Below are 13,060 nucleotides of genomic sequence, written 5' to 3' on the forward strand. Positions count from 1 at the left end.
CAAGAGGGATTGCTAAATTAATTCAATGTTTAGTTTTTGCTAACACTGAGCATAATCTCTTTGAAGAGATTGGGTTTTAATGGTTTTGGTTTTGGTGTTTTTTTTTTTTTTGTTTTCAAAAGAAAAGAGCTTACAAGTAACAAGTAATGGCTAATCCAAAATATATTCCTGGAAAAAATAAAAGAAGACTTGCACTACTATAAGTCATTAGGTCAAAGCATGCTGTAGTCTTCACTGTAGTGTTTACTAAAATGTCAGCCTTTGCTAAGCTTTATATTGTGTTATTTACTGCATTAGCAAATAACAGTATTGTCCATAAAAGCTTTCTTTCTCTCTCCTACTGGGAGTTTGCTCTGTGTGTGCAGTCACATCTAATTCTGCCTTCATCATTTGACCCCAGCGGGTGCTCCAGCAAGATGTGATTTTTACTAAAGGGCCAAGATTGGGCAGGTCACTCACACTCTGCTACCTCCTCCAGTTCTCTGATGAACACAGGAAGAGAAATCTCTGTAAAGACAGGTAATTATAAAGCTCCATAAAGCTGTGTGTGGGGCTGTACACTCCTTACCATTCACAAGGAACAGAAGCTACAGAAAGAATTATTCCAAGTAAGAAAGAGTAGACTAAGCTAACAAACAAAAAATCCTTTGAAGTTTTAACCCCCTTTAGTCAGTCTGTATGCAAGAATCTCTGTAAAACTAGTACCTATAATGTCAGCTTTAGGAATATTTCATATTCAGCTTTCCAGAGTATGACAGTGTGCAGAGATTTATATGTAGATTCCATAGGAGTCAAAATCAGGCCAAGAGCTACTATTCAGACCTTTGATGGAAGAAGCCAAATGTAATTATAAATGGAATTAAGAAGAGTCATCCACTACTACCCATCTATTCTAGGATTTTGGGGGAAAAATAATGGAAAGGAAGATAACAAGCATGCTGAGAATCTGTGTTAGGCATTTCTACACATCTTCTACTGTGCATGTGATTTTTTTAAGAGCTTTTTTTTCAATACTGCCTACCTGAAAGGACAATGGTTTTCTCTCTGTTTTTTAAAAAACAACAGTGTATAGTCAGGTCGTAAAGGGTTAGAAAAGTCAAACCAGAAATTATAGAGAAATGAACTATTTACTACAATGTAGTAATTAGAAGGCTGAGGTTTCTCCTTGTTCCCACTCTGCACACATATGAGGATCCCAAATGAACAGCCTATATTTTCAAACACCACACAAAGTGAATTTCCAGCAGGGCTGCAAAAAGACTGGGAAAAATCACTTTGCAAGGCAGTTCACTTTATTTTTAAAAGCTCACCAAGGTCACAAGCCCAAGGAAAGCTTAATTAAAGTCGATGGAAGATGCAGAAGCGAGGCAGAAAGAATAAGATGGCAAGAAAAATGATTTTTTAAAACATATTAGATTATGTGAAGCCAGAGAGGCTTGACACCATCGATTTCAGAAATGGGTTAAAGATAAGGAACCAAGTATTGTAGGAATTACAATGAGGCAAAGAGGGCTGGGAACATCTGCTACACACATCCACTCTCTCATTCCAAGGGATACAATGAAGGCTAACACTTAAAGGATATCTAAACCCAATAGGCTTTCATTTGGAGCCACATAACTCACAGGATTACAGTAAGGGAAAAAAACCCATGCTAGTTGATTTACTGAGCAAACATTTTAGTTTCCCCTCCTCTTAATTGCTAGTAAAACCCACAATATTTTCCCCCATACATCAATGTTTTACACAGCCCATTCTACCCACCACCATTAGTCCTGAAAAAAAAAAAACATGTAGTACAAATTATTTCCTGTCCAAGATGACAGCTTTACAGCAAGCTGAGAAGCTATCTGAGAAAAGAACCACAAGCTCAGTTCACTTATATATAAAAATATTGGCACCATATGATACTTCCATGTAGCTTCTCCTCCTTCTCCTTGTTTAAAAACCAAAAAAACTCTCCACAGACAATAAGGAGTTATGTTTAAAGCAGGCTTTTATACAACTGCATCTTAAACTGAACTGAATGACATAAGGTCAATGTGTGAAGGTGTAATCCCTGGCAGCAGAGCAATATTCATTATCTGGATACATCTTAACCCCTAACACACTTGACTCCTCTCAGCACTCACGGTCTGCCTGTGCTCTCTGCTGCAGAGAGCAACACCACAGAGGTGAAAAGCCAGGCTCAAAATAAGGAAGGGAAGCTCCTTACATGCTGTGAGCCAGCTACAGTTAGCAAGGCCAATTACAAATTTTGGAAAACAGCACAAGGAAAAGATTTCTGAGGGTTTGTGCAGAAACACAGAGGCGTCTGGGAGCCCACATGTCACTGAACTCAGTGGTCAGGGGCATTGTAGAATCAACATGGGGAAGGGTCCTCATTGGAAGAACTTCACAAAATCTCCCAGGAATATGAAGGTGAATAGGATTATTCACTTTCTTTTTAAATAGAAAACCACTGATTGCTCTTTTTGGCAAAGCATTTGAAAATACAGTCCCAGTGTTTTATAATGCAGAGCTAGAGACCCTTGGGGAAACTGAAGAGCTGTCTGATTCTAATATGTTTAAAGCTTTTTAGCTTGAGGCAGTGTTGGCTAGAGGAATATTAGATTTGTAATCAATTTTACTGGTCCCTCTGTTGTTTTCCAGATGTGCTTATTGATTATTAGTTTCAAACAATAATATTGAGTCTGAATAAAACATAAGTAGTTAAGAATCACACAGACATTTAATTATAAATAACATTTAAAAAAATAATTAAGTTAAAGGGCTGTATAAACCACGCCTTTTCTTATCATATTGCTTCCCTTCTGGAGAATGTGGTGACTGAAATAAGAGAATGAAGAAATTACATCAACCTGAAAATTCTGAAAGATTCTGGATACCTGATTGCTCTTAGAATTATCTATTGATTACTACCCAAGGAAAGAACTTGACCAAATACCAATATAGTAATAGGTTCAATAATATTACATTTATGAAATCTATTTTCTCTGTTAATTTGACCACACTGCCTTCTCTTGGGCACCACCAGCCGACATATTGTCATTACTACTGAGGGAAACCATTACCTCTTAAGCAACACATGAACTGTACATCTGCTGCTGCCATTTGTCCCATGTATAGGCTTTGTAGAGCAAATAAATAAATTAACTGTTCACAAAGATACTTTTATTTTTTGAATGCAATTGCAAACTGTAATTATTTGGAGATCTTGTGCCAGCAACATTTGCCCAATAACATGCTTGAAAATAGTGTTTAGAGAATTAATATTGCAGTTTGTAGTAGGTCACCTTGGGATGTGTTTCTGCTCTCCCCTTTCTTGATGATACAGTCCATTCTATTTAAATACATTCATGGAGACAGGCTGAAGCAAAGACAATTAAGGAAAATCAGGTTAATGGATTAAAAGTTTAAGGGTTTGGGGGTTTTCTTTCTTCTTTATTCATTGGCAGATATAACTGGCACAGAAGTCACAGGGAACAGCAATGGGAGATGGATGTGCAGGAAGAGGGAGGGAATTTCTTTAAACAGGTCCTGCTAGATCTTGTTTAGATATTCGAGAACAAGATTCAAATTGTTATCAACAGCATGTCTTTCTCAGCCCAAGAAGGTAGTTCTGATTGGGAAGAAGTGTATAATGGATTGAGAAGAAGTGTGTAATGGGTAGACAGAAAGAAATAGGAAAAAAAAACCAAACCAAACCCAAGAAAACCCAATTAAGATAGTTCAAAAATCACCCTAGGGAAGGTTATAAAAGAATTTTTACAATGTGACTGTTAAACATCTGTTCCAGAGAGAGTTTTCTATAATGATTCTAGAAAGCAAAATATTATAAAAATTTTGTTACTGGAGAAATTGAATTGCTGTATCAAGTACTGAAGTTGTATATGACGATAGGTAATGGTAGTAATTCGGACAGCAAGGAACAGAGTCTTTTAGAATCATAGAATTGTTTAGGTTGGAAAAGACCACCGAGTCAAATCATTAACCCATCTCTGCCAAGTTTACCACTAAATCATGACCCTGAACTAAGCATCACACCTACACATTTTTTAAATACCTCCAGGGATGGTAATTCCATCATTTTCCTGGGCAGCCTGTTTCAATACCTGACAATCCTTTTGGTGAAGAATTTTTTTCTAGTATCATGACCCATTCCTACTCTGAGTGCCACCTAAGGAAGAGAGAGAGAGAGCAGGAGAAGAGACAGAAAAAAGTCTTCTGACAAATGTATTTGGAAAACGAGAAATCTATTACTTTACTTTTACCTGAAACGTATTTTGTATACTATAAAACTGATTTCAGCCTGCAAACTAAAAGTCTATTTCTCAAATTTTTGTACAAATAAAATTTCACTCACATGAATACAAGTATTTGTGAAGAGATGAACATAAAAATCACTAAAACATGGTTAGTTAGCTCTTTCACTTTCAAAATAATTTCAAATATTTGTGATATACTTTTCCTATTATTTTTACCCAACTTTAAGTTGAACCTAAGGCTTAACTATTCACAGCCTTTAGGGGAAAACACAAAGATTTCTTTTTTAGGTAGGCTATAGCAATGTCCTGTCTACTTCACAAAGAAAAAAAGGTTATATATATATCATTTAGTGTATGGAGCTCTATAAACCTTGATAGACACTAAATACTCCACCTTCATTAAAAGGCATAACCTTTTAAAAGCCACCTTCATTGTACTTCTAAATATTCAGCTGGCAGAGTGGATAAAAAACTTTGGCTTTTTATATTTTTCATGGGACAGCATTTAAAACATCCTATGTCAGGCTTTGGCAGTTCTCACAGTACTCCATAATGTGAAAGTTTGCCACTGGACCCTGCTCTTACAACAATAACTCTTAATAGTTGTGATTAAATGAGATGGAAAAGCCACTTCTACCTTGTCTTTGGTCTTCATAGGATAATGGATACAGTGCAATCTTAGTGAAAACCAGAGATGCAAAGAATAGTTTGATCCTGAAAGTCATTTCAGTGCTGGAAATGGATGATTTTTGGAATAATGCCCAGTGATCTGCAACTTTCAGAAAGTGAAAGGACTGTTCTATTAAATCTAAAGGGTTGGTTTGGTTCGTATACAACAGATACTAAACTCAAAGTACAAAAGTCAGATTGACTTATTGAGACATTTATCTACTGGAATGATAATCCACCTTTCACCCTGTTCTGCTGAACTACCTCACTCCTAATCAAATCCTTATGCCCACAGAGGTATTTGAGTGACACAAGGCAAGTGTCAAGTGTCAGCCCAGAGGTTCTAAAGCACATGGCAGAATTATTATCACTTATTTTTACCCATTTAGGAACAAAAGGGACATATTGTGTTTAAACACTTGACAGGAATTTTCTTTTCTTTCCAGGACTGACTGTTATGCAGCGTGACCCATTCCTCTCCCTGGTATGAAGTTTCCTGCTCTGTTATCCATGGTGATTTATGGGGAAGAAGGCAGAATGTGATCTAAATTCTGCCAAAACCCAAGATATATTTGCATAAAGAGAGAAAAGGAGCTGCTATGAAAAAAGTTATCTGGTTTTGAGCATCTGCTCAGGACTTAGTCCCTTAGCAGAAACCCCATCAAAAACACTGTTTCTCTGCATCCTGATGGCTGAATCTATAGGGGCTTATGTGGCCCCCAATAGAAACTTGCACTCCAGAACATCCTAACTCTCCTCTAAGGAAAGAAGTCAAACTCCTCCTCTCCCTAGTTCTCCCGTTTCTACAGGGCAACTTGCAAACGGGACAAGAGTCACAGCTGAGCTGGTCACAGAAAGCACAGATTGCGCTGGGTACTGCACTCAAAGGACTGAGTCTTCTCCTCTCCACCAAAAACAAAGACACGTCATTCTTTCTTCTTTTCTAGTATCTCACAGAAATAGTGGTTGCATAGTCAGATATTGCCCTTACTTGTAGTGGGCACAGAATGCTGTCATATGATTTCACAGATACCGGAGGTGCCACTTAGCCATCTCCATCCTCATTTTCCTCCAGCCTCAGACTGAAAATGAGAGTGAAACTGAAAGAGGAAATTAGCCCTTTGGTCACAAGTATGAGCATGTGAATGGGATCTGTGTCACCAGTGCAAACAGCTTATTTCTGTTCTTCCTCAAAAATAGCCAGGAAAAGTAGCATTGGACTCCCGGACCTTGTTCTCAGTTTTAATGAGCATGACAGAATAACACTGGAAGGACTTATATGTTTCAAGTTGCAATACATCAGGCTGTCAAAAACACTGGAATGCTACAGAGTCTAATCTTTTTTCACTCACCATTGCACAGTCAGTACAATTATCTTGTTGCAGCAAATTAGGGGGAAAAAAGTATCAAGAGTAAATTAGTTTTTAAAAGCTATGAAATCTGCATTGTAGGTTGCCCCATTCCTAATAAAAATAAACAGAGGAATATTATGAAAGCATTAAATCAGGATGAGATTTTTTAAACAAGCTTATTTCTCCTTTCCACAGCATTCCAAATACTTTTGTTGCACAGTCATGCCACAATCTTTAATACTATAGGTGACAAGGGAAAAAAAATTAAAACTGGAGGAGACCTGTAATTTTGGAACCAACACATAACAGCAAACAAATCAGATGGAAAATGCCATGAATAGTAATTGTTTGCTTGCAAAAGATATGAAGGTCAGGAAAAACACTGGCTAAAATTTAAAAGATAAGAATACATACTGGGAGAAAATAAGAAATTTCTATTCATTCAGTTAGCCTTTCTCAGTCAGCATAAGACTTTCTTTGCATCTTTAAAATGCTAAGTGTACTCTTCAGTAAAAATAATTAATGGCAAATACTTTGAAAAACCTTACCTCTGTTCAGGTCCCTGGTGCTTATTGCAATTCAAAACTGCCAGGATGAATTCATCCACCTCTGCTTTCTCACAGAAGTTCAAGAGCCTCGTGCAGTGCTTGGACACTCCCATCAGCAAGATTCCCATATCATATCAGAGGCACCAACCTGAAAGTGCCATGGACAAACACAGAAATAAATGCTTAAGACCCTGTTTGGTCTTGTCATTTTTATTAAGAGAAGGAAAGTAAGAAGAAAATATTAGAAAAACAGGCTGAGATTACATATTTGAAACTCTAAAATTAGTCAATTATGGAAAAACAATAGGTTAAACTTTGTCAATGGTGGAACATTATTTTGGAAGCTGTGAGGTGTGTTTGTGTCTGTGTCCAAAATATACAGTACACAGTTTTAGAATCAGGCCCTTAGGGGGTGTTACAATATGTAAGTACAGCCCAAAATGGTAGTTCAGTCATACCACTTAATTTCACAAAGGTAATCAAAGGCATCTTCCCTAAATTCAGTTATCCAGAGTTTATATCTCAGGTAGGTTTTGGATTTTGTTTTTATTTTGCTCCTGAAGGACTTTGCAGTGAGCCATGAATGCTGACCTGCTAATGATCCTCCATGGCTGCAGCCTGGTTGCAGGTCCAGAATAGATGATGAAACCTCTGATGTGATTCAGTTAATATCTCTAAACATATTAGTCTTCACTGTTGGTTTGCTTTAGAGGCTGGCTGTACTTTTAGTGAGTCCAAAGGACTGCCAGTTAATCCACATTAACTAATTCTGTTGGAAAAACTTACTTTCTGATAGAACTTTTGCAGCTATAGTGATTTAAGGATGCAAGACAGATGGAGGGTTTTATAGGATTATTATTATCTCTTTTTTGAGCCAATATTATCTACATACCATTATTTCCACCAGCACCATTTATCCATAGAGAAGCTGATGCTAGATTGGGATTAACAACTTCATGTTTCTCCTTTTTGGTGTAAAATCAGGACTTTTGAGTAAATCACATACTATTTTCCCCCCAGAAGTGAACTATCAGAGACTACCATTGCTGGGTGCAATATAGGTGTGTTTGTACCTACTTTAACCTTGAGGCAGCTTCGTGTCATGGTGCAGCTCCCACTGCCAGTGCCACCAACCTGGCAGGAGATCCCCTGGCTACCCACCAATGTCATGACTCTTCCTGTCTTCATCACCACACAAACATGGGGCATAGGAAGACTGATGCCAAAGACACATCTTTAGGTAGGCCCAGTTTATGGCTGAGGGACATAAATCAGGAGGCACAGGACATCCTGATGTCACATTGTTGCTTCAAGTTTATGTGGATAAGTTAGGCACAGAGGGTCATTTCTGTACCACGGTAATGAAAGCCATTAAAGACTTAAACCCATTTGCTTCTATAATTAAATCATTCATCTCAGGACAATCAAGGAAAAAACCTGCAAATGGAGACTTTTAAAATTAAGAAAAATTATGTGGTAAATAAATGGTTAAAAACCACACAGGTCAAATGAGTTTTCCTTTAATAGACTGAATACCTTGCTCTTAAAAAAAAACCAAAAAACCAAAAAACCCCAAAACAGAACCAAACCTTAAAACCAACCACCACAACAAAGAACAAACCATGAAAGCTGAAGTTATTCACTTAGCACTCACTTGGTCTATTTTACCTGACTTAGAATATGAAGTTTAGGGATTTAAAAACAGATTTGATTTGATTTTTTAAATTATTATTGATCAGTTGCCTTCCATCTTATGAAAGTCCACCAACAGATGAATGATAATTAGCCATTTCATCTTTAGAGCAGTAGGTACATAATTCATATGTGTAGAAAATTTAACAAGTCTTTGTCATTGCTCTTGCCCTTTTTAAGAAGTTTAAAAGGGTTTTTGTTAGTTCACTGTGATACTTGAAAATATCTTTTCCACTTATCTAAGGTGTTTTGTTTTGTTTTAATATGCAATCACACCAGCGTGCAGATCAGGGAAAACATTTTATTGTAATGGTGAACCTTGCACAAGGGGCTGCTTTCAATATCAACATTTAATCGATTTTATAGCCACAAACAATGAAGCCCTTGAAAAGCAAATTCATACTGAAGTGGCTAAGCCTTTTCTGTACATCCCTCTAACTCCAGCATTCAATTCAGCTAAGAAAGCACATATTCTTCTTGAAGTATTTTCCACCACACTTTTTTGGTGATTAGCTATAGAAAGCAGTAAAGTGCCTGATGTACCACATTAAGAAGGATGCTAAGCGGTTTACAAATCTCAGTAATTAATGACTATTTTTATCACAGAGAATATAGACGACTTTCTTATATCTATCTGAAACTCAATATAAGCCTCTATAAGCCTCCAGGCTGCATAATTGGTGCAATAGAGCTGAAAATGAGATGGAGGATATAATACAGCTCAAGTAATCCTGCCTTTAGCTGAAATGGAACAGTGGAGGCTCTGAGCATCCAGAAATGTTGTTTCCACTAAGATTTAAAGCCAGCCAGCTGTCGGCTGCTGCAGTGAAAATTGTAGCGTTATTTACTTTCTTTAGTATACTTCAAATATTTAAAGTGACATAACCATATTTATGGTCATTTTTTTATCTATAGCAACCTAAGCAGTGTGTATGTTCACATTTTTTCTTGTTAGGGGACAAACGAGTGTATATTCTTCATAAAAGTTTCAATTCAAGCACTCCAGATATTACCTCAGGTTACAACATGCTGGAAACAAAGAAATTGGTTTTACCTTCTCTATGCAGTAGCTATGAGAAATAAAATCTTTTTTAAATTATAATGGGTTTATAAAGGGTTTAGAGAACAGGCAGGAACATTGAAAAGGTTTATGCAGTGGTGACATTTTAAGATTGAAAGAGTGCTTGTTATACACAGACCTGATGAAATCTGTCAGGTTGGGATTTACTGTTTAGCACATTTACCTCAGATGTAAAGTTGTAAAAGGTTAAAAAAGTAAAATTAAAACACCCCATCAATCTCAACGTCTCTTTTCTTTACAGTTTGCAGTGCAGAGAAGCTTTGAATGGACTCATGATAATAATGACAAAATCATTAATATACTTACTTGTTATTTGCTTTGTAACTTATTAGTAAATTATACCTGCAGTATATTGTATCTCCTTTTTGCTTGAGAGCACTGGAAAAACTCCACAAATGTAGTGTTCTGGCTGAAATACAGTCATTCAGTTATAGGGGTTTTTTATTCTTTTCCCCCCCAGGGAAATCTTTGTTATTTTAAAGCTATAACAGATGAAGTGCAGTCTGTAACCTATGGTTTTGGGTAAGGATTATCTGTTTTTTAATTGTGTGCAAGGAGCCTAGCAGAGTAAAGCCCTGGGTCACTGCTGTAAAACAATCATTAAATAATATTAAGCCTGTGGCAAAGGACAAGGAATCAGTATAATCATTGTACATCATTACTGCCAGATCCACCCTCAGCCTGGAGTGTAGTTCTTGGTCTGCTGGAAATGCCGTCTTTTGATTGCCACAGAAAAATCCCATTAACATTTCTGCCATTGCCACAGTCCTACTGCATTTGTCCTTCCACCAGACACACTGCTATGTTCTGCTTCATCATCTGCATCACTAAAATAAGAACACTGATTTTCTGTCCCAGGAATATATCATGCATTTTGTCACTGCTGGATTGAAAATGATGCGGAACCACAGAACATTGTTATTACTGTTTAATAATGTTGAATGATACTTAAGAGATTCTTTAAACTCCCAAGTCCTGCTCAGAACATGCAATTACCTCTCAGAAGAGAGGACTGGTAGGCAATCACTAGGCACTCTGCTTCATCCAAATGGGTTATGAAAATAACCTCTCCTAATACTTTGCTTCTGTGGGAACTGCTCTTATTCCACAAACCATCCTCCACAATCCCCTACAGCACTGAACTTTGGTGTCTGAGCAACACTATGGGAATGTGAGCAGAGACTGCTGAAAGGAGAAGCTTGAAGAGCTGGTGGTACCTGGTCACTGACTATCAACTCCCTACAAGAGAAAACACACACCTCTCAGTGCCTTTAACCCAAGCATGGATGGATTGATAAAAACCTTATTCATCCCAAGGACCCTGAAATTCTATATTCTGTTGATTTTGGTGCAGGCAAAGCATCACTCAGTGTGACAAGCATTTAATTTCAAAACTGCAACAATGAGGCATTCTGACTTTTGTGGGCAGACAGAAGGTATCTGAAAGTGCTTTCCCCAAGGCACAGCTTGGACCTCAAAAGGAAATCTGTGCCCTGTATTTATCTCTTCTGTGGCTGCATATTTTATGTATTATTTTGCCTTTATGGATTACACTACCAAAGAGCTGCTAGGTATTTTACAAGGAGATAATATGGAATGCTATGCTAAAAACTGGTTTATCACACTTACATTAAGCCAGTATTATCAAATATGTTTTGGTATTCACTGTGGCATATAGAAAAACTTCTTTTTATGTTAATTTTTCACAGTTTTACCAGCATCAGATTTGAACAGGTTTGCCAGACTGGTTTCTTCAAAACCTGGGTAGATGAGAAGGGGTACAAATTTGTTAAGCTGGAGACATTTTGAACCTCACATTATTTTCTTTGGTTCACAAAGCCCATTTCACTGTATGACCATTTACTCCACAAATTTAAGACCACTCTTTCTGAGAGGCAACTCCACTGCTAAGGGACAAGCTTGTGAGCCACAGAAAGTTTTGATGATGTTCCTGGAGCAATTCATGGCCAAGGCAACAGTGGATTGGTTGTAAAGAATGTAATAATGCCACAGGAAAGCTTCAGCTAAAAGGAAAAAGTGAGGAAGCAGGACTGAACAGCCATTCTAATAGAAAAAGTATTGGAGCTGTCCTTATGAGGACCATGTTCTCTATTCATGTCATGAAAGAACTAATCAAAATTTTGATTTTACTATTCAAATCACCTCTATTTTGTTCTACAGGTCTTCATATGTTTCAAATTTGCATATTCAAGTACAATCCTTATCTTTCTGCTACCATCTCTTTTTCTAACTTCTCATCAAAACTATATTCTTGGTATCACACAATTCATTTTTCTGCTTCCTCCTCAATATTTTCCCTTTAATTCCTCACCATATTGACCTATTTTCATGAACAGTCTCTCATATTGCCAGAAGCTGAATCCAGCAGTGTACAAATTAGAATTAAGTTTGAAAAATGAACATACAGAAGAAAAAGACACAAAAACCTCTACCTGTCACACTTTTCTTTCCCTACAACAACAGCTTAAGATGACAAAGTTGCAGTCTGGATATATACACACAGAGCTACTGCCTTTTAACATGCCCTACACCTTTAATTGGAATGCTGGATGGCTTACAGAGAGATTGCCCAAAGTCTGACAGATGCGTTGGGGGACAAAAGTTCTGCTAACTGCACTTTTTAGAGTTGACTTTAGAGAATTCAGTCTGGCAGATAAATGCAGAGTAGTTCCTAAACCACACACTAAGTTATCCATTTCTTAATGTTATGGGAAAACTGAAGTTGGAAGTTGTACCTCTTGCCCACAAGATAATGTGTAGCATCAGCTTTTGAAGTGGACTGTTTGCAGACCTGCATCACCAAAGACATAATTGGCACATCAGAGGGGAGGCAGGGAGAAGTTAAAAAAAAAATCTGCAGTTGGGAAGTAATTATGAGAGGATACTTTTGATATATAATATATTATTAAAGCCATAGAGTTGTTATCTGCAAAGGCTGCAGGTGGATTAGATACCTGTACAAGGGTGGCAGTCCGGGCAGAGTGTGAATAATCTGACCAGGTAGGTGTGGGAAGCTGATCCAAGAGGCTCAAAAGGTGGGAGGCTTATGGGAAGAAAATGAGTTGGTTTTCCTGCAAGATTATCAGGCCCAGCTTGGTGTATTAAGTCTCCTGGGATCTCATAAACTTCCTCTGTCACACTAAAGGACAACAAGCTCTCACACTGCATGCAGAAGCCTAGGAGAAGTGTTTATATCTCACCTCATTTGACCTTGATATGTCCACTGTAGAAAACCTGATCTGTGGGAATGGCAACCTGGATCTGCCTAACGTAGCCGTCTCCTGCTGCCATGTGCACTGTTCTGTGGCAGCAAAGGCAGGACACTGATAGCTCTGCTGTCCCTCCCTTGGGAGTAATAAGTGGTGCTGCACACAGCAGGGATGACACAGAACCCATCAGGGAGCCAAGGGAGTAGGAAACTTATTCCAG

Source organism: Pithys albifrons, chromosome 1, assembly GCF_047495875.1.
Source record: "Pithys albifrons albifrons isolate INPA30051 chromosome 1, PitAlb_v1, whole genome shotgun sequence".
Classification (NCBI taxonomy): Eukaryota; Metazoa; Chordata; class Aves; order Passeriformes; family Thamnophilidae; genus Pithys; species Pithys albifrons.